Source organism: Lissotriton helveticus, chromosome 7 (assembly GCF_964261635.1).
Source record: "Lissotriton helveticus chromosome 7, aLisHel1.1, whole genome shotgun sequence".
Lineage (NCBI taxonomy): Eukaryota > Metazoa > Chordata > Amphibia > Caudata > Salamandridae > Lissotriton > Lissotriton helveticus.
This window is the reverse complement of record NC_136068.1, coordinates 1792465748-1792486606: the sequence shown is the minus strand read 5'-3', so window position 1 is coordinate 1792486606 and position 20859 is coordinate 1792465748.

Here is a 20859-nt window from a genome sequence, read left to right as displayed (position 1 = left end):
TTGATTGTATTTCCATGAGAGACGGAATATGCTTGAAGAGTCTGAGTATGTTGCCCCTGTTTAAAATATCATGCTTGCCTTTGATTTGGTATCTAGGGGTTAGGATCACCTCGTGCGTTAGTTTACTACATTGATTTGTATAGCCCTGGGCATTTGGTTCTCCTTCACTGTTGCTTGCAATGTGTCTAGTGCTTAGCGTCCATTGGCCTAGGGCCTGCTGCTGTACCAAACTTTGAGTCGGCTGTTCTGATTGTTCGCTCATTTTCTGCCCACTTGTGGCAAGGTATCCCTTATTGATACAAGCCTCAGGCCCGGAAGCTAGGACCTTTCGTGCATCCTCAGAACTTCTTTGCTCTCTCTTTTTGTTGTTCATGTCTGGGGGTGATAGGACTCTAATTACCATGCTTGTTGGGCTTTCAGTGTCCTTTGTGTGAGGGTTTGACTGTTTGGATCTATCCCTCTCTTCTGCCTTCCCCGGGGAGGGTGCCTGTTGAATTCTTTGAGGATTGATTTTTTATAAAGATCGGGAAGAGACTTCTTGTCTCTGTGGTATTTTGTGATGTTTGAAAGTGAGTTGGTAAAAAAATGGCTAGTTTTTTTGCTGTTTTAGCTTTTACGTTGTTAAGCTGTAGGGGAATATGACCCTAAAACAGGAGACAACGTAATCTGTAAAACAGAAGAAGAATCTGCAGCAAAAGAAACGACAGGTAAAGGAGACTGAGGCACAGAAGATTGAGGTACAGAAGTTGCTGGCAAAGGGGGCGGAACTGGAATCACAGGAATAGGCAATTGTGCAGGAACCAAAACAGCTGGATTAACAGCAGGTTGTATTGGCGGTGCATTAGCACCTAACACATAGGGTGGAGGTAATGTCAGCAGATGGGACATAAAAGAATCTTCGTCAAGATTTTTACTCTTTGATGCAGTAGGTAACACAGGATAACATCTATCTATTGCCATACGATGTTGTCTTTCCTCAATCACCTGATTAGCTTCATCATTTTTAAACTGTTGGGCAGCCTGTAAAATCGTTATACTCTGCTCTTTCTTGTCTTTCTTTAGTTGCTTAATTTCTTTCTGTTTGGCTTCCTTACGCCAGAGGCGGAAAGAGTCAAACATTGCCGGCTGGGCTTTTCTCTTAAATAAAATTGCTTCCAAATTATCTAATATATCAGGCTCAAAAGAACCATTGTGTGGCCACTGTAGAACACCATCTTTCTTGGTATATCGGATCCATGTTTCGTTAAAAACAATAGGACCCAAACCATGTTTCGAATAGAGCTCCTAAGTGGGAGTTCCAACTGGAGGAATCAGACAAGAATCCTCTAGCCGGGAATCCCCAGAACAACCAAAACAACAACAATTCCTAAACTTACTAAATTCAGGCATTTCGTAACGAACTGGACTTCCTTACAAACGTCAAGGGGGGATTTTAGACAATATAGTCACAGCACAAACGTACTTACCCCTTGGCTTTGGTCAGCGCGCTAATCGAATAACAAAAACAAAAACAAAGAGTGGGTGCTACCCACGAATACTTAACTAAGTGTTCTTCTCACGCCAACAGATGTCCGTCTAATGTCTCGCAATACCAATCATCAACAGAGGGCCAAGGCAGGGCGACAGTCAGGGCAGCAGTCGTCAGCAGCCATCGGGACGGAGTAGCCGCTCTTCAAAAGACCTTCGGTCCACTTCGACATACAGGGGTCGCTCACGTGGTTCGCGAAATCCTCTGGAATTTTCTTGCGAAGCTCCTCACGACTCTCGGGCAAAACTACTACCACTGAAGTCGCCCACACGTTGGGCCGCCAATTGGAGAACCTGGCCTTATGGGCCAAGCGGCGCAGGGCACGCCTTAATATCCCCGGGTTCACCTGCCTCGACAGACAGAGACGCGAGACACTCTGTTAGGCGTAGAAGAGCAGTTTTATTAGCTGCAGCTAAGCACAGTTATCTAAGAAGTACCACACAGGTAGGTTCTCAAGAGACTGCCACTTCATTCTGTGGCGTACAGTCTATTATACAGAACAAGTTTACGATGACAACTCCCAATACACACAAAACTGACAAATAGGAATAGTTTGAAAACAAGCTATCGGATGTCTAAAACACACCCTCCTTTCAGACCCCGTGTGCTCTCCTCAGGTTAATCAACACTAGTGCCCGTAATTCAATTTGCAGGGGGGAAAACATGTGTAGAATGCTTCAAAAGAGGGGCTATGTAACAAGAGAACACATGAAGAGAATGGTGAAGGCCATTTAAACAAGATACAGAATGAGAAGAATGGTGGGACCCAACAGTGGAGTAAGACATGGATTAATCAGTCTAGACATGGCTTTACGAACTCGGCCAGACCCTGACATCGGTTTCGTAAACACGGACAAGGATTGTTATTTAACAGAAAAGACACGTCGCAGCTGAAAAGGCAAAACCACCGCGTTTACCGCGTTTTGCCATGCTGCCTGAGTGAGGCAACATAAAATGGCGGCCAAGCATAAAATGGCGGCTGACTACGAAGCGAAGTCGAAAACTGGGTAACCTCAGGTCCTGCGTTCAGCCTGGCCAACCCTCCATGCTTAGCTGGAGGAGCATGAGCAGCAGAGACCTGGTAAGTGCATTATATAAAATATGTGTCTAGAAGTATGATGTGAGTGAAGGCAGAGCTGTACCATTGTGTGTCCCATGCCTCTATTCACCTATTCGGTATCTATGCAGCAGTCATCATGAAGCAAAATGCTCAATGTAGCATATTGACTGTACAGGGCAGAGTGCATTCTGGGAGTTGTAGTTTCTTCATGACAACTGGGGAACTGAGCCACAAGTGCATTTGTACAGAATTTTTCTCTGCCAGCACCACTAAGAGTGAACCAAGGGAATCAGAACTGATGTGTGCACTGGATGAGGAATGGTTCAGGCACTGTCCAGTGTGTGTATGAGAGGCCATGGCTATTGGATCCTGTGACTTGCATTGCATTCAGTGAGTTTGGGTTCTGATTGAGACAGATCATCATGTGCCATGGAGTCAGGATAGACTTTGAGATCCTTGCCTCACTCTTAAGTGTTTCCATTTTTTCCAAGTTTGTCCACAGACACACGTCTTACCTTCAGTGGCTTTTAGGCCATTTTTCATCGTACAAATGAGCCACTACCCAAGTACGCCAAACATGGCTGAGGGAGGGATATGAGGAGAAAGCACCCCCTTTCACAGAAAGGGAATTAAACATCCTAGCAGAGGGGGTGATATCAAATAATTTTCTCAGCTTTTTGGGGGCCTGAGGACCAGTTGAGCAATGCAGCATGTGCCAGACTATGGGCCACCATTAGGGAGCGCTGCAGTGCAGTGGTCATCCATACCAGAAGGCCAGGGCATGTAGCAAGCGCCGTGAGGACCTAAAAGTCTGTGCCCGGCACAAGGCAGAGGAGATATTGGGCCAGTTCTCCCAGCACCATGTGCATCTGCCCTGCTTATCCCCACTGTACCGAAGGGTCCTGCGGGCAGCCTGACCAATCCTTCATGCTCAGCTGGAGGAGCATGAGCAGCAGAGCAGCAGAAATCTGGTGAGTGCATTAACTGCAAATTGTGTCTGAAAGTATGTGTGTGAGGGAAGACAGAGCTGTACCATTGTGTGTCCTATTCCTCCATTAACCTATTCTGTGTAAATGCAGAAGTCATCATAAGGCCAAAGCTTCACTGAAGTACATAGAATGTACAGAGCAGAGTGTATTCCGGAAGTGGTGGTTTTAATATGCCAACTTGTGAATTGAGCCACACAGGTGGATGTGTACATAAATTTGCACTGCCAGCACCATTAACAATCAAGGGTATTATAACTGATATGTGCATTGGATGAGGAATGGTACAGACATTGTCCAGTGTGTGGATGAGAGGCCATTGAGTGTTGAATGCTTTTACTTGCATTGCATTCGGTGAGTTTGGGTTCTGATTAAGACACATCATCTTGTGCCATAGAGCTAAGACAGACTCTGAGATCCTTGCCTCACTCTTAAGTGTTATCAAATTCTCTAAGTAGGTCCACATACTCATATCTTACCAACAGTGGCTTGTATGTCCTTTGTCCAGTGAAGGTAGCTATAACAACTAGCCACACTGTTCACCTGTGCACAGCACTACCTGATCAGTCTCCGAAGCCAATGTGTGGCACTGGATTGTCAGCTTTTGTGAGGGAATATCAAAAGGTTAGACTCACAACTTAGCAAAGTGAATAGCCCAAACCCTACATGGATATATGACCCCCAATCTGCATTTTTCTTGTTTCATACAATGCTACACAGCAGATAACATTTGTCCAGAAGTAAACGTGCTGAGACTCCATATCACAGGCCCTTTTCAATACCATCTGGACTCTCTCTGATCTGAGTTTGTAGACTGGGTTTGGAACTTGCCATGACAGGACACACAGATGACAAGAATGCCAAAGTTGAGGGTGGGCCAGTACAGATGTGTAAGCCATCAAAAATCTCGTTAGATGTCCATGTCAGACTCAAATCAGGAGATGACAGTGAACATACATATAATTTAAGCTAAGAAAAACACGGACAACTGTAAAGTGTGATCGGAGGAGAACAAACTCTGACCTAAGCTCATCTAGATATGTGTCTTGTCCTGACGTGTACAACCACTACATAATGATTTGTATTACATTTCAGTGGGATCAGCTGGCCAAAAGGAACAACAGCAGGATATGGTTCAGGGCAGGACATCTTTGGTGCACCGACGGCTACGACCTCTTTCCACCAGTGAGGAAGAAGAAGAGGAGGCGGAACCCTCAACATCAGGAGGCAGGGGGATTGAGTCCACCAGGACTGACCAGGGAGACAACTCTAGTGCTACGGACCGGGTGGAGGCTGAGGACATTGAAGTGGGGGGGAAGAACTGGACACCTTTGGCCAGGGGGGGTTGGAGAGCTTCTCTCCCCTGGACTATTCACCTGTTAGTTTTGACAAGGTGCACCCGGGGCAGGCCACTACCCAACCTAGGCCTGCCATCAGCCCCTCCGCAACTCTAGAGGCCCCCATTCCATCGGGGCCCCCAGCTGCATCCCCTGCAACCTGTTCCCCTTATCATAGCTGCCAGATTGACACCAACATTGGCTCCGAACCTGAGGCACCACAACCTTCATGTTCAATTCAATTCAAAATATCTTTATTCGATTGTTGTGTGCAATCATAAAAGTACAGATAAATTACAAATATACAATTTAAAAGAGAATATAAAAATACAGTAATTCATTGGATTCATAAGCAGAACAATTACATTTTAAAGTGCAGTTACAATTATAAATACATTTGTAAAGTGCAGTTATGTAGTCATACGTTTCCTGATAATCATCACGTTCCTTAGGTACAAAGCTGTTGTCGCTACAGATACATGATTATCTAGCGCTTGCATGCTAATCATCGCCGCACTGCAATGACGAAATCCTAAAACTCTTAAGAATGGCAATAAGACAATTTTCCTCATTTCATGATACAATTTACAAAATAAAAATACATGAATGGTACTCTGGGGGGAGACATTATCACAGGGACAACATGGTAAATCGTGCGTCCAGTTGTTAATCGTAGGAAAGCTAACTAAGTCTGTGGAAGATATTGAATCTGAAGCGTGAAAGTAAAAAGCGCTCGTAATTGTTATTTACATAAATTAAATAGGGCTGAATCTTAAAAGTTGCTAAAACCAATTGGGGAACAGAACAGAGGCAGCACCAAGGATGAAGTAGCCAGGACCATGTAGTATCAATAAATAAATTCTTTTATTTTCTCATTTATAGGACAGCCAACGCGTTTCGCTCCCCAACCATGGGAGCTTCGTCAGGGCAAGTGTGTTGGTCAGAACTTGAAGCGACGAAAAATAACGTCAATGGAGTCGTTCGATCCAAACAGTACAGAAGCCTATGGCAAACTTTCGATATCCGGATAATATTTTAGCCACGTCAAGGGTATATATTTAAAAGACACAATTCGTCCAAGAAGTTCCAAAAATTAGTGTAAAATTTCTGGCATCCAAAGAACAGTAAATGCGCAGACCATAATAAGCTGCCACCAAAATTGCTGAAGAGCCCCTTTTCAGAGCGGTGTCCCCATGACGGATTCAATCGGCATGGGGACACCGCTCTGAAAAGGGGCTGTACTGTTTGGATCGAACGACTCCATTGACGTTATTTTTCGTCGCTTCAAGTTCTGACCAACACACTTGCCCTGACGAAGCTCCCATGGTTGGGGAGCGAAACGCGTTGGCTGTCCTATAAATGAGAAAATAAAAGAATTTATTTATTGATACTACATGGTCCTGGCTACTTCATCCTTGGTGCTGCCTCTGTTCTGTTTCTTAAGTCTTTGTCTGGATTTCCAGTAGGACCAAAACCGCAGCAGGTCCTGGAGGTTATCAGCACAACACCAAATTGGATATTAGAGGGACATCGGAAAATAGAGGTGCTGTCTACAAGATCCGCTGTGGAACATTTTTCTTTGGGCTAAAACCAATTGGTGCTGCTGGACAGAAGGTTTTAAGGCCTCCACAGCAACCCGGTGAGATTCTAAGAGGGCTAAACACTCCTTTTTTAAATCTTTTCGTGAGATTTCTGAAATATCCAAAGGGTTCGAGAAATATTCCTCTCTCCCAATATCTTTCAAAAAGTTAAAAACATACTTCACCCAAGGTATTTTAGTAGCACCCTCCAACTTCAAAATGTCTTTTAGAACAGCTCTGTTTAAGTGTGTTGCCTCTTGAGTCCAGAGTCTGTGCCATAACAGCACTGGCTCTACTTTGATCAGATCTGAGATGTAACGGAGGGCCAGTTCAGAGTGACAGTTAAAGTTAGAGGAGCTTTTGGGAAGTGCCAATATATATTTTTAAAAGGTATTTTCAGGAACCTGAATATGTAGTGAGTTTGCAAAACCCCAGACCCCACTACCGTAGGTAGCACCTGCTACACATTTAGCTTTGTATATTTTTATCAATTCTACAGGGGGTCTGGTCCCTAATTTTCTAGAAAAGATTTTAAGAGCAGCGGTTGATCTAGTAAGCTCAAGTTTTTTCGCAGAGACAGCTTGAGATCATGTCTCATTTTGGGCAAAAAGTATCCCCAAGTAAGAAAAATGTTTAGCGAATTCGAGCTTCTGTCCCGCTATAAAAATTGGCCTCTAGATTTAATTTTGTCTGCCACAGTACATAGTGAAAGTCTTTGAAGTATTGACTTTCAGGCCTAACTCATTCATAAAGCGGGAAAAGCTGTCAACCACCCGCTGTAGACCCACTTGAGTACGTGACATGAGTACAGCGTCGTCAGCGTACAAAAGTGCTGGTACTGGGCGACCACCTACAAATGGGGATCCGAACTGTCTTTGCACAAGGCTTCTTCCAATCCATTTATGTACAAATTAAAAAGGAAGGGGGCCAGGACGCAACCCTGTCTGACCCCACTCCTGATTGGTATTTGGTCTGTGCACTCTCCCTTAAGGCCATAGTGAACGCGGGCCGACGCGTTGCTGTAAAAACGTTTAAGGTAATAAATAATGTTTAGATCAACCCCTAATTTTTCCAATATCATCCACAGTTTAGAGTGCACCACGCAATCAAACGCAGCTGAGAGGTCCACGAAGGCCAAAAACAAGTTACCTTGTTTAGCTCTCGTGTATTTCCCGACCAGCATCATCAAATTCAGTCCCTGTTCTACGGTCCCCAAGCCGGAACGAAAACCCTACTGGAGATCGGAGAGAACGGAGTTTGCCTCCGCCCAGTCCAAAAGTCGGTCCAAAATGACTCTGCCCGCTATTTTAGTAAAGGAGTCCAGTAAAAAAATGGGCCTATAACAGGCTGAGTCCTGTCTATTTCCTTTTTTATAAATCTGGACAATGACAGATTCCACCCAGGTGGGGAGGAAGTCAGTAGCGCAACTGGCATTGAGCACCTGGACCAGAAGGGGCGCTCACAGAGATGGAATACTTTTAAATAGATCTATGGGGACCCCGTCTGGGCCAGGCGCCTTAGCGCCCTTACTTCTACTCAGGGCCTTTTCAACCTCCTCGAGAGTAAAGAAAAGGTCGTTACTCGGGGGATAGTCAGGAGAAGGGGTTAAAGACCCCATATATTCTTCACCTTCACCTTCATGCTCGCCTCCCTCGTATACTCTCGAGAAGTGACTAACCCAGTCTGTTTCAGGTATTGCTATATCTATTTTTGGCCCCGTCTCCTCACTAAGAAAAGGGGTTCTCACTGTTTTCCAAAAGCTCGCGCTGTCATTTCTTTTGGAAGCTGAATGAAGAGCCTTCCAAGCTTCTGACCTCAGGGTATTTTTCCTGTCTCTAATGGCCATTTTATAATCTTTCCTGAGTCTGCGGATGTCCTTTGCAGATTTAGGTTTTTTATGCAGCGCCATTTTTAGGGCTGTATAAGCCCTGGTGCATCTGGAATCAAACCAACCTCTCTCCTTCTTCTGATTCTTCAGTTGCCTAGTCAGGGAGTTTTTAATTTCGTTCCAAATAACTAAAAAGGATGCAAGGTAAGTTTCAGGTGGTAAGTCTGTCTCTAAACATATAGCTATTTCTGAGAAACATTTTTCAACCACCTTTTTAATTGTCTCTGCCTCATTTATCGTAGCCCATTTCAGAGTATAACCATTAGTCTTACCAATAGTTAAATCGGCGACTAAGCTGTTACCGACCCCACCACCAGACAATAGTGATGGGGTAGGCAACAGGACAGACACACAGGCCCCGATTCACAGAACTAACTTACGACAAAATCCTAAACGTACTACTTTTGGTATTCACAGAAGTTAGGATTTTGTCTTAAGACAGACTTAAGACAGACTTAAGTTAGGATTCTGTCTTAAGTCTGTTTTAAGTTTGTCTTAAGACAAAATCCTAAATTCTGTGAATACCAAAAGTAGTAAGTTTAGGATTTTGTCTTTAGTTAGTTCTGTGAATTTGCCCCACAAAGTGGAAAATGGTCACTCAGTGCTATATCATGAACATTAAAGGAAAGTATTCTATTCCCATAAGTGTTGGAAACTGTGATATAGTCTATAGTCGAGATTTGGATGTCAATCACTGCCGAAGCTTGGGACATCTTATTCTTCACTGAAACGTGGCTTACAGATTCCTCCACCCCCGATATCCACCTGGCCATCCCGCCTGGCTACACCTTAAAAGGTATCAATCGTGCAGGGGGTAAAACTGGAGGCGGTTTAGCCATCATCCTCAAGTCAGATCTCAACCTGTCCACAACCAAATTGACTAACATAGGGATGATTGAAGCTATGTACTTCACCGTTTCGGATTCCGCGGCAGTTAAACTGGCCGGTACATTAGTTTACAATCCCCCTACCGCCTCCTCTCCCTCACTAACTGCGCTCACCCACCAGCTGGCTGATCTCTCCCTCAAACACCAATTTTTTTTGGTGCTAGGAGACTTCAACCTTCATGTGGACAACCATTTATGCCCTAAAGCGAACCATCTAATAGAAACCATGCAGAGCTTAAACCTACCACAATTAGTCAAAGGCCCCACACATATAGCTGGGCACACCCTTGACTTAATTTTCGCTAACTCCTCTAACATCACAGTCTTCCCTTCCCTCCCCCTCACCTGGTCTGACCACTTCCTTATCCCCTTTAACCTTGTACTAAACCTAAAACCTTCCCTAGCGGCCCCCATCAAAGAGCTGAGAAGAAAATGGCATAAAGTTACCCCGGTCACCTTTGACTCTGCATTTCACTTTCAGCCGGAACCCCACTCCAGCGACATCGATGGAAATGTCACCAGACTCAACTCTGCTTTGTTCCAGGCCATCGATTCCATCGCCCCCCTCAAATCCATCTCTTCCTCCAGATCTCGCCCTTCTGCCCCTTGGTTCTCTACCATCCTCCGAGAGGAAAAAAGCAGATGCAAAACACTCGAACGCAAGTGGCGACAAAATTACGACCCCGAAGCCAAAGCCATTTACAAAACCGCCTTAAAAAACTTTCTTAAACAAAAAAAATAACCATGAGAGACTACTTCTCACTACAAATTGCCAATGCCAAAAACTCCTCAAAAACCCTTTTTAACATTGTCAGAGATTTCATCAATCCCCCTGCTAAAGCCACGCAGAATTCTCCTAGCCAGGCATTCTGCGACGGTCTCTCAGACTTTTTCTTTGAGAAAATAAATAAACTACGTGCCGCATTTCCCTCTGGGGTAGCCCCTTCGCCTCCGCATATAAGGGCCCCGGAAGCCGTCTCCCTACAGTCATACAATGAACTGACTCTTGAGACTGCACTCAGGCTACTCACCCAATGTAGATCTGGAGCTCCCTCCGATCCCATCCCGGCCAAAATCATGGGGGATCTGGCCCCCTCACTGGCAAGCTCCTTTCTCTCAGTCTGGAATGCCTCCCTCCAGCATGGCATCTTCCCAACCATGTGGAAGGAAGCACTGGTTGTCCCTATCTTGAAAAAGCCCGACGCCGACCCTACCCAATTCTCTAACTACCGCCCCATCTCCCTCCTCCCCAAACCCGCAAAAATCTTGGAAAAGGCAGTACAACTGCAACTTACAAAGTATCTGGAGGACAACTCTCTTCTGCACGATTCTCAGTCCGGATTCAGAGCGGGCTTCAGCACTGAGACGGCTCTATTGGAAGTGGCAGAAACTATTCGCGGGTGTACAGATAGGGGCGAGGAGGCCATGCTGGTCCTCCTCGACCTATCTGCCGCTTTTGATACGGTCTCCCACAAAATACTCCTAGATCGTCTCAAACAGGTCGGAATCAGCGGCATCGCTCTTACCTGGATTAAATCCTTCCTCTCTGACAGAAGTCAGAGGGTGATATTGAGACCATTTAAATCAGAAGGTAAACCACTGCTGTGCGGTGTTACGCAGGGCTCTGCCCTCAGCCCTTTGTTTTTCAACGTCTATCTCGCTCCCCTGGCCGACGTGGTGGAATCCTGTGGAGTCAGAGTGGTCTCATATGCTGATGATACCCAGCTAATATTCTCCTTCACTGACCACTCTGATTCCACGTTTGCCAACTTCCGCCAATGTATGGACAACATCAATGCTTGGATGACTAATAATCACTTGAGACTTAATTCTGACAAAACAGAAGTTCTGTTTTTTAATCAGAAAATCCCCATTTCCCCTTCCCTATGGTGGCCTTCAGCACTTGACCCCGCTCCTATCCCAGTTCATTCTGTACGCAACCTGGGTTACCAGTTCGACGATTCACTTTCATGCAAAGCACAAGTCAATAAGGTCACCTCTGCCTGCTTCATGAAACTGCGGATGATTAAAAAGATACTCCCCTACCTCCCCTTGGCCGCCCGCCGTACGGTCACTCAGGCCCTCATCACCTCGCATATGGACTATGCTAACAGCCTGTACGCCGGCGCCCCTCAATATCTGACAGACCGACTCCAGATCATTCAGAATGCGGCGGCTAGACTGATTGGAAACATCCCCTACCGTCAGTCAGTCGCCGCCTATCGTAAGGAGCTACATTGGCTCCCTATTGCAAGCCGTGTCCAGTTCAAGATCCTAACCCTCACCTTTCGAGCAATCAACGGCCTGGGTCCTATTTATCTTCAAAAGCGAGTATCAATTTCCCACTCCGTTAGATCACTGCGATCTAACCACTTACGCCTCTTGACCGTTCCTCGCTTTCGACGTGCCAGAATGGGCGGCAGAGGGTTCAGCGTTATTTCAGCTAAACTGTGGAACTGCCTCCTGTAGTAAAGAAGCTGGAGACCACGAAGGAAGTACAGCTGGTTTATTGCAGGAAAGTAACAGGAAGCAACCACGACACAAGCTGGCCAGGCATAAACTGTCGCCACCTAGAACACTAGGAGGGAACAGAGCCAACTACATTCTGGAATGGAGAACACAGGTAAGGATCGTGGTACAGCATAGAAACAGAAGAAAGATAAATATACAACACATCTCCTTCCGTAGAATAGAAAAGAAAACATGTCACAAAAAGGAAACTTAACGCATAAAGTAAACATGTCATGGAAAGGAAACTTAGCAAAAGAACTTAGCCAAAACTAAAGAGAGTTAGCTGAACTAAAGAAAGCTAGAGATGTCAGCAATGTAAATTGAGCAATCAAACAAGAAAGGATCACCAGTGAAACTAAGCATTGAAATGGATACACGCCACCCCTCTAAAAAAAAAAACTAATCACAACAGAAATCATTCAGGTGTGCAGGGGGTCTACGGCACCTCTGAGGCCTGGAGGCAGACAAAGGAGGGTTGGAATCAGGAACGGGGCTGGAAGAAGAGAGAACGGGATCAGGAGTATCCCCACCCCCATCGCTCCGCACCAAAACATCCACAGGAGTAGACGCAACAGGAGCTGGATCCTGAGAGGGAATGAACATGAACCCAGAGGATGGGGAATCCTGGGCAGGAACAGAGGAGGAAGGTGAAACAGAAACAGGACCAGTGCCAGCTTTCTGATAGAGAGCGACCCTTTTTTTTATTAGAGAGAACTACATAATGAGGACAGACCATCTTTACAAGAAAGGGACCACGGAATTTGGACAAACCATCCGAAAGGCGACCGGACTTTATTTTGACGAGATCACCTTTGGCAAGTTTGCTTGAAGAAGGTCCAGGAGGGAGGTACCCAGAATTCTTACCGGAAGGCAGACACACAGAACCCTTACCAGAAGGCTTAGGAACACCTTGGGCCCGTATAGGACGACTACCAGAAACACCCTTAGTAGTAGGTAGGTTCACAGAACTCTCACCAGGAGAACGCTTAGTAGGCAGACCCACGGAACTCTTACCAGGAGGCCTTGGAACACCAGGCACCTTACCCAAAACTGACTGACAAACCATGTCCTTGAGCCAAGAGGGAATAAGCTTGGTGCTGGGAATTCTACCCCTCATTATTTCAAAAGGGGATTTGGACTGAGGGGCATGAAGAGTGGTACAATACGCATACACCATCTCACGAACAAGGGAAGAGACAGAAGAACTGCTGGAGAGAGCCATCTGAACAGTGCCCTTCACCAATCTGTTAAGGCGCTCACAAAGGCCATTGCCTTGGGGATTGTAGAGAGAAGTCCTATGGTGAGAAATACCGCAACCAGCCAAAAAGGCCTGCATGGCATGCGAGACTAACTGAGTACCATTGTCAGTTATAAGAACACTTGGAAAACCCTCCATAAAGAATAAGGACTTCAGGTGTTTGATGGTAGTTTCCGTAGTAATATCCTTCATGAACTCCACGGATAACCATTTTGAATGGCAGTCCACAATGACAGCGGCAAACCTCTGTGAAAGAGGTAACGCGGCCATAGGACCTATGAAATCCAAACAGATGGTATGCCACGGGATCTCTGGAAACTGCAACGTACCCATTTGGGACCCCACAGCAACCTTCAGTCTCTTTTCACCCACTTTGCAAGTATGACAGTCCTCAACCCAAGAAGACACCATAGAGTCCATACCGGGCCACCAGAAGTTTAACTTGAGACGTTGTTGTGTCAGGGTTTGGCCAAGATGACCCTCATGGGCTAAAGAAATGAGTTTGGATCTCAAATCAACAGGAGGCACAAATTTATCACCACGCATCACAACATTGTCACTGCATACAGACAAATCATCAATGACTTTTAGGAAGGGCCGAACCGAAACGTGGACACAACTCTCCCTGCGGGAACCAAGTTTAATCAGCTGGATGACTTCCTGTAAGACACTATCCCGAGACATGGCATCCACCCACTCAGAATGAGAGAAGGAGCTCTCAGTCAGTAGAAGAACATCATCAATCCAGGCAACATTCTCATCAAAACCCTCCAGACTAAAGCCAACATCGGCACCAGACGGAACAGCCAACCTAGACAGACAGTCAGCCTGGAAATTCCTCCAACCAGAGATGTGGGAAATGTCAAAGTGGTACTCCTGGAGTTTGGAAGCCAATCTCGCCAACCTTGGAGAACCAAAAGCCCCCCCGCCAGGAGAAAGGATGCGGATAAGGGGTTTGTGATCCGTCTTAAGATTGAAACGAATGCCCCATAAGTAGGGTCGAAAATGGTGAACACCCCACGCAGCAGCCAGAGCCTCCTTCTCAATAACAGAATAATTCTGTTCACACTTGGAAAGAGTGCGTGAAGCGAAAGCAACCGGCCTGTCACCATCCCTATGAGACTGCAGCAAAACAGCGCCAAGACCATGAGCACTGGCATCCACCAAGATAGTGGAAGTCTTGGAAGTATCAAAGGGTGCCAGCACCTTCGCACTGCAAATAGCTTCCTTGATTTCTTTGAAACACATTTCTAGTTCTGGGCCCCAAGTAAATTTGCAACCCTTCTTTAACAAGGCCCTCAGAGGTAAGGTCTTCTCCGAGAACCTCTCCACAAATTTGGAGTAGTATTCGATTAAGCCCATGAACGACCGCAACTGGTCCTTGTCAGACGGGCAAGGGGCTAGGCGTATTGCGTCAAGAAGATTCTTCTTTGGTTTGACTCCGTTGACTGAGATCTCATGTCCCAAGTACTCAATGTTCTGGACGAGAAAAGAGCACTTTTCCTTACGCAAAGTAAGGCCAGTGTCCCAAATTCTGTGCAAAACATTTCTTAGTACAAGGTTGTGGTCCGCCACAGAGTCTCCAAAAACCAAGATGTCATCTTGAAAGAACACCACGTTCTTCAGCCCCTTGAATATTTCACTGACAAGTCTTTGGAAGACACTCGCTGCCGATATCAACCCGAAGGGAAGGCGAGTAAATTGGAAAATCCCATCAGGGGTGATGAAGGCAGTAAGGTGTTTCGAAGATTCATGGAGTTTGACCTGATGGTAGGCACTCTTCAGGTCGAGCTTGGAAAAATATCTGGCCCCTTGAAGAGTGGACACCATCTCTGCAATGTTGGGTAAAGGGAAGGTGTCTGCAACGACACACTTGTTCAGGGACCTGAGGTCCACACAGAATCTCAATTTTCCGTCTGATTTTTTAGAAATCACGACGGGCGAAACCCATGCTGATGCTTCTGTAGGCTCTATCACACCGGATTGAAGCATCTCCTCAATCAGGAGTCTCACCTCATCACGGATAGAGATGGGAATCCTCCTTACACGATGCTGCACAGGCAAACTATCCTTCTTTAGTTTAATAAGATGGGCATACCCCCAAAGCTCACCCAACTCCTCCCTGAACACAGACCCAAATTCAGAGAGGATAAATTCGATAGAGTCATCATCTACAACCATAATTTGATTCTTTGCCCTTGGGTTGATAACTATATATAGGTCATATTGATGTACCCAACCCAGAATGGGGGGACCATCAATCGAAACATAAACCTTCCCAAATATAGACCTTTTCTCAAAGACAATCTCAGACTCGAAGAACCCAAGGATTTCAATCTTCTGACCATTGAAACCCTTAGGGGAAATGTCACTGTCATGTAAATTCACCCCCTCCCAAAAAGCGTCAAAGGTAGACTTTGGTATGATGGTATGGCGAGAACCAGTGTCAACCATCAACAGCACCTCATGGGAATCCATTTTAAAAATGGCTTTGGGTCTGTTTTGTCTTGGATCATCACAGATAACATCGACATCGTCAATGACCAGGAGTCTATCAGGTTCAGTTACAGAGTCATCGACGTAGTCATCAACGATAGCAACTCTCTGCCTAGCTTTTGCCTTGCACATTTTGGAGAAATGTCCAACCTTGCCGCACTTCAAACATTCCTTGTTTGTGGCAAAGCAAAACCTAGCGTCAGAAGAGTGGCTACTACTGCCACACCTATTGCAGAATCTACTTGTTGGTTGTTTCTTCGCAGGAGGTTTGGGTCTGTTTTTCACTACAGCAACATTGTCTCCACAGCAATGTTCACACTCCGCCACAGTACCTTTGTCAGAAACAACAGAGACCTCTTGATGAGGAGAAGACTTATGTGAGTCTAGGACCTTCATGCATTTGCTGGACTCTTCAATAACTTTAGCCAAGTCAATTGCATCTTTCAAGGTCGGGTTCTTAGCAGCCCATAACCTCTCTTGAATCTTTCTGCTTGAGCACTGGACTACTAGTTGGTCTCTAATAAGTTCGTCGTTCATAGCACCGAACTTGCACTTTATGGATAACTCTCTAAGTCTAGCCACAAAGTCATCTATTGTCTCTGAGTCTTTTTGGCGTTGTGTGTAAAATTTATAGCGGTTCATAATCAGGTTCTCCTCCTTGGCAAATCTGATCTCGAGACGATCAACCGCTTCCTTAAACTCATCAATATCTTGTGGATTAGCTCCTAGTGTGATCGGTAAGAATCTAAAACTTCTTTGCCCTTCCTTGCCCAGAGTACTCAAAAGGATAGCCTTTTTCCTTTTGGGCGAAAATTCCTGTCCGTCTAGCGCTTCAAGATAATTGTCAAACATTATATACCAGTCTTCCCATGGTATCTCAGGAACCCCAGGCTCGGGTAAAAACTGAGGAGGTAAGGTAACCACAAACTGTTGTGCCATTTAAAAAGTATAATAAAGTCAAAATAAGGTAAAACGAATGAAATTAGCACAACCAGGTTAGAGATGTGATTATAGTATAAGCATACCTCTGTTGCATGGAGATTGACAAAAGTCCGCAAAACGATGCATTAGCGCTGTGATAGCTGTGACAGGAATGAGGAAGGAAGGGTTTCAGCGATGAAAAATCGCGTTCAAACAAGCTAAGATGGCCGCCACCGCAACTCGATCGAAATCGAGGTTTGGCAGACAAACAAAAGGAGCTAAGATGGCCGCCGCTAGGCAACAGCGAAAACGAGGCTTGAAATCCGCCTATCGAGGCTTGAAACGCAAGCTTGAGCGTTGACGGAGCTTGCCGATGAAGGGTCTCCTAGGCAACAAGCGCCAACAACAGGGAGACGATGACGTCGGAGCTACTGCCGTTGTTGGGGCTAACACTGTACTCGAGCTTCAAGAAGTACTCACAAGTACGCCACAGGAGCACCATCAGCCGGATTTGAGGGGCACTACTTGAAAAGAGTCCACACGCAGCAGGTTCGTTTCTTGTCGAGGATGTTCCGCTGTGTACTGCTAACTGGAACGATGTCTTCAACACATCAAGTATCAGCTGGAGGTCTACAAAGCTTGCTGGCCAGCGTTCAAGACGTCGCCAAAAATTGTAGTAAAGAAGCTGGAGACCACGAAGGAAGTACAGCTGGTTTATTGCAGGAAAGTAACAGGAAGCAACCACGACACAAGCTGGCCAGGCATAAACTGTCGCCACCTAGAACACTAGGAGGGAACAGAGCCAACTACATTCTGGAATGGAGAACACAGGTAAGGATCGTGGTACAGCATAGAAACAGAAGAAAGATAAATATACAACACCTCCCAATCGACATCAGATTCTGTTCGACCGAATCCATCTTTCGTGCCAGATTAAAAACATGGCTGTTCTCCGGACTCTGATTTCCTCTTCTGCTGTCTTTCCCCCCCCCTTTTTTCCCTCGCGGATCTGGTTCTAGCGCCGGGACACCCCTTCGGGGGTAGCTGTGCGCTCTATAAACTACATAAATAAATAAATAAATAAATAAATAGTTGAGGAGCGACCTCTGCCATTGAATGTTGGGGCTAGTGTGGGGGGCAGAAATACACATTTCATTTGCAAATCCTAAATCGAAATTAGCTAGCAAAATATTAAATTGTTCCCCTAAGGGATTATGTTTAAAATGGAAACGTCCCACACCATCATCTTGTGCTACACCGCACCTATTGTCCTTAATCAGTTCGCACGGTTCAACCCAAACCCCTTCCTGTGTTGTTCCTTCCGTGGCTGTACGAGAGGACTTCATGTGGACATGTGTGTCAGTCAGACATGTACTCTCGCATCATGCTACAGATGTGTCTAGAGATGCGCATGATGCGAGAGGAAACTGCCCAAGCTCTGGCCACCCTCACTGCCAGTGTCAATTCCCTGACTGCAGCCATGTCGTCTTTCGTATCCCAACCTCCTTCCCACACCACTGTAAATGTCTCCCTGTCTGTTGCACCACACTGTTTCCCCGGTACTCCTCGTTGTGTCCCAACCCCGTGTGGCACCTGTTCCTGCACCGGCCAGCCATGAGCCCGCACCAGATTCAGAGGATCTGGACATTGTGGTACTAGAGGACGACCAGGACACTTGACCTGTTGGACAGAATTTTCTATTAGGGCAATTATTTACTTTTCCCCTTGTTATTAGACTGGCTCCCCTGACGCTCCCTGATGTGTGATATTTATGTTCCCCCAACCCAATCCAAGTTCCCTTCTCTTTCTGTAGTAAGAACATCACTTGTTGGGGGGCGTGGCCAAGCAACATGGCCGACAGGGAGAAGGCTCCCGCGGCTCCTGGCGGGCCGACACTACAATCCTGCATTAAAGATCCTTTTCGGGCTCGCCGTTCGCCCCAAAGCAGGGTGCAAGAGTGCCGGGAACTGTGCCCAAATCCTGGTGGAATTTCGGGGCGAACCGCTCTGGGGGAAGCGGGGAGTTCGGCTCAGACGTAGCGGTGGCCAGATCCGACGCTGTGGAGGGGGAGCTGAATTCACGCGAGGCCGGAGACTGGGCCTCTATTCGCATGAAGGCAGTGGAGCTCTCCCGAGACACCGTCAGTCACTAAAGCCCCCGGACCAGAGGGGGCTGTGGTGGAGGCGAGGGATGTGACCGTCTGGGGCCTGGACTGCTGGTGATCGTGGGAGGGCAAATCCTGTCGGGAGTCCTCGGAGCACCCAAGGGGACCGCTGGGCCACTGGCGCTGGGGGAATGTGAAGCTGCTCGACCGGATCAGTCAATTGGAGCCACCCTGCTGGTGGGAGAATCATCCGGGGGTTTCCCTCTGTCATCGGGGCCCTCCCGTTCGGCCAGAACCCTGCTCCGGAAATCCTGGCCTGCTAAGCGACTGCTGTGTGGGATCGGGGATGATCCTGATTGCCGGAGGAGCGTGGCCTGGTCCCGTTGGCCCAAGAAGAGCAGACCCCGGGAGCCCATGGTCATCGGGCCCTGGAGGGGTGAGGAGAGAATCGACGGCGACGAGACCCGCTGCTGGCTGGGGCCCCCCGGGTGCTGGGGACAGCAGGCAGAGCTGCTGGGCCTCCTGTTGGGCCTGCAGGGATTGCAGCATAACGGCACCGGCGGGTGGGATGAGAACCGCGCCACCCAGGACCCGTGGAGCCGTCTTGTTGGTGGGGGTACTCACCAAGGAGGTGCCTGACTTCACTTGGACTCGAGCCCCACGCTTGTAAAGGCGGCCAGGGGAGCGACAGGGGTGCGGAACAGCGCGGCCTGAGGGTGAGTGTCCTGGACGCTGGCAGCCCGGGGCCTGGTCCCGTAGGACGGAGCACAGCGAATCCTGGGAGCCCATTGCCATCGGGTCCGGGGGAGGGGGCAGTGATTCAGCGGAGACAGGGCCTACAGCCGGCTGGAGCCCCTCGGGGTGGGAAACATTAGGAGGAGCTGCTGGGCCTGTCGTAGGGCCACCAGAGTCTGAAACACATCAGCGCCAGCAAGTGTGGTGCGACCCGAGCTGCACAGGACCTGGCCCCCCCACCAAGAACAATCCGGAGGTGCCCGCTGCCATTGGGGCCTCCTGCGAGGACTGCATCTGGGGATAGCATTGTGGCCCAGCGGCGGACAGGAGGCAGGACCAGGGGGGAGCTGAGTGGTCCTTATATCCTTGGGAGTCTTGGTCGGTGCACAGAAGACGGCAGCTAGAGGGGCCTGCTAGTGGTACCTCTGTTGACTGGGGCACAACGCTGAGGGACTTTCCACCCTCATAGGGGCCAGGAGGCCAGAAAGAGCCTTTTAGGGCCTAACCTGGAAGATTGGCGGTAGTTCTGGCGGAGTCTGCCTGACCGCAGCCTGGGGTACTGGTGCTCTGGGAGACTCTATCTGGGGGATCCTGCCTGCTGCCGGAGGGGTCTGTCTCGGATGAGTCACCCTGCGAGAACCGGAATACGGAGGATTGACTGGCATCCTGTAGCTGGTCTGATGCCTGGAGGCGCAGCTTCCCACTGAGGTTGGTGTGATAGTTGGTCGGAGACACTGTGGGGTCATAGAAATCGGCCCTCTGGTGCGGGAGCTGCGGCCTACTGGTGGGACAGAGGGAGGAGTCCATGGGACGCTGCGTGTCTCTTGACGATCAAGGACCCTTGTGAGTGTTGCGAAGACCTGTTGTGGGTCAAGTTAGCGGAGTGCCTCACCGGGGCTTGAGATCGGAGGCCGGCTTGGTGGAGACCGGGCAATAAACATCGGGAACCCCACTGCCCTTAGAGGGCCTAGGAAGACACGGGGGCACCTGCAATGCGTAAAGACAAGATGTTGCGTTCCTCGCAGCCAAACACTAAAACGCAATATACCACCCAGCGGCTACCCTCGCAGCGGATAACGTACCAGTCAGGCCAGGATGAGGGGGCGAAGTTTCCGGGGAGCCCTTCCGGGCGGAGCTGCTGAAGGCGATCCAGGGCTCACATTCTGCATTGGAACGGCAAATAGAAACAGTGCCTATCGATGTTAATTTGCTGCGGACAGATCTCCGTAAGGTGGCAGATAAAGTCTCCAATGCAGAGGGGAACCTAGTACAGTTGCAGGGGGAAGTGGCGTCCCTCAAAAAGACAGTCTCACAACTTACGGCCATGGCGGGAGCCCTGGAGAGGAGAGCAGAGGATGCAGAACGGAGAGCGCGCCGCAGTAACATCATGGTCCTTGGTGTCCCGGAGCGGGCGGAGGCGGGGAACGTGGAGCGCTTCCTGGAGAACTGGATTCGTACAGAACTATGCCCGAGGGGTCTATCGGAGGTCTTCGTGAATGAGCGGGCTCATAGGGCGCTGGTCCCGCCGCCTGGAGCCCCTCCGCATGCCCTCATTGCCAAAATCCTCA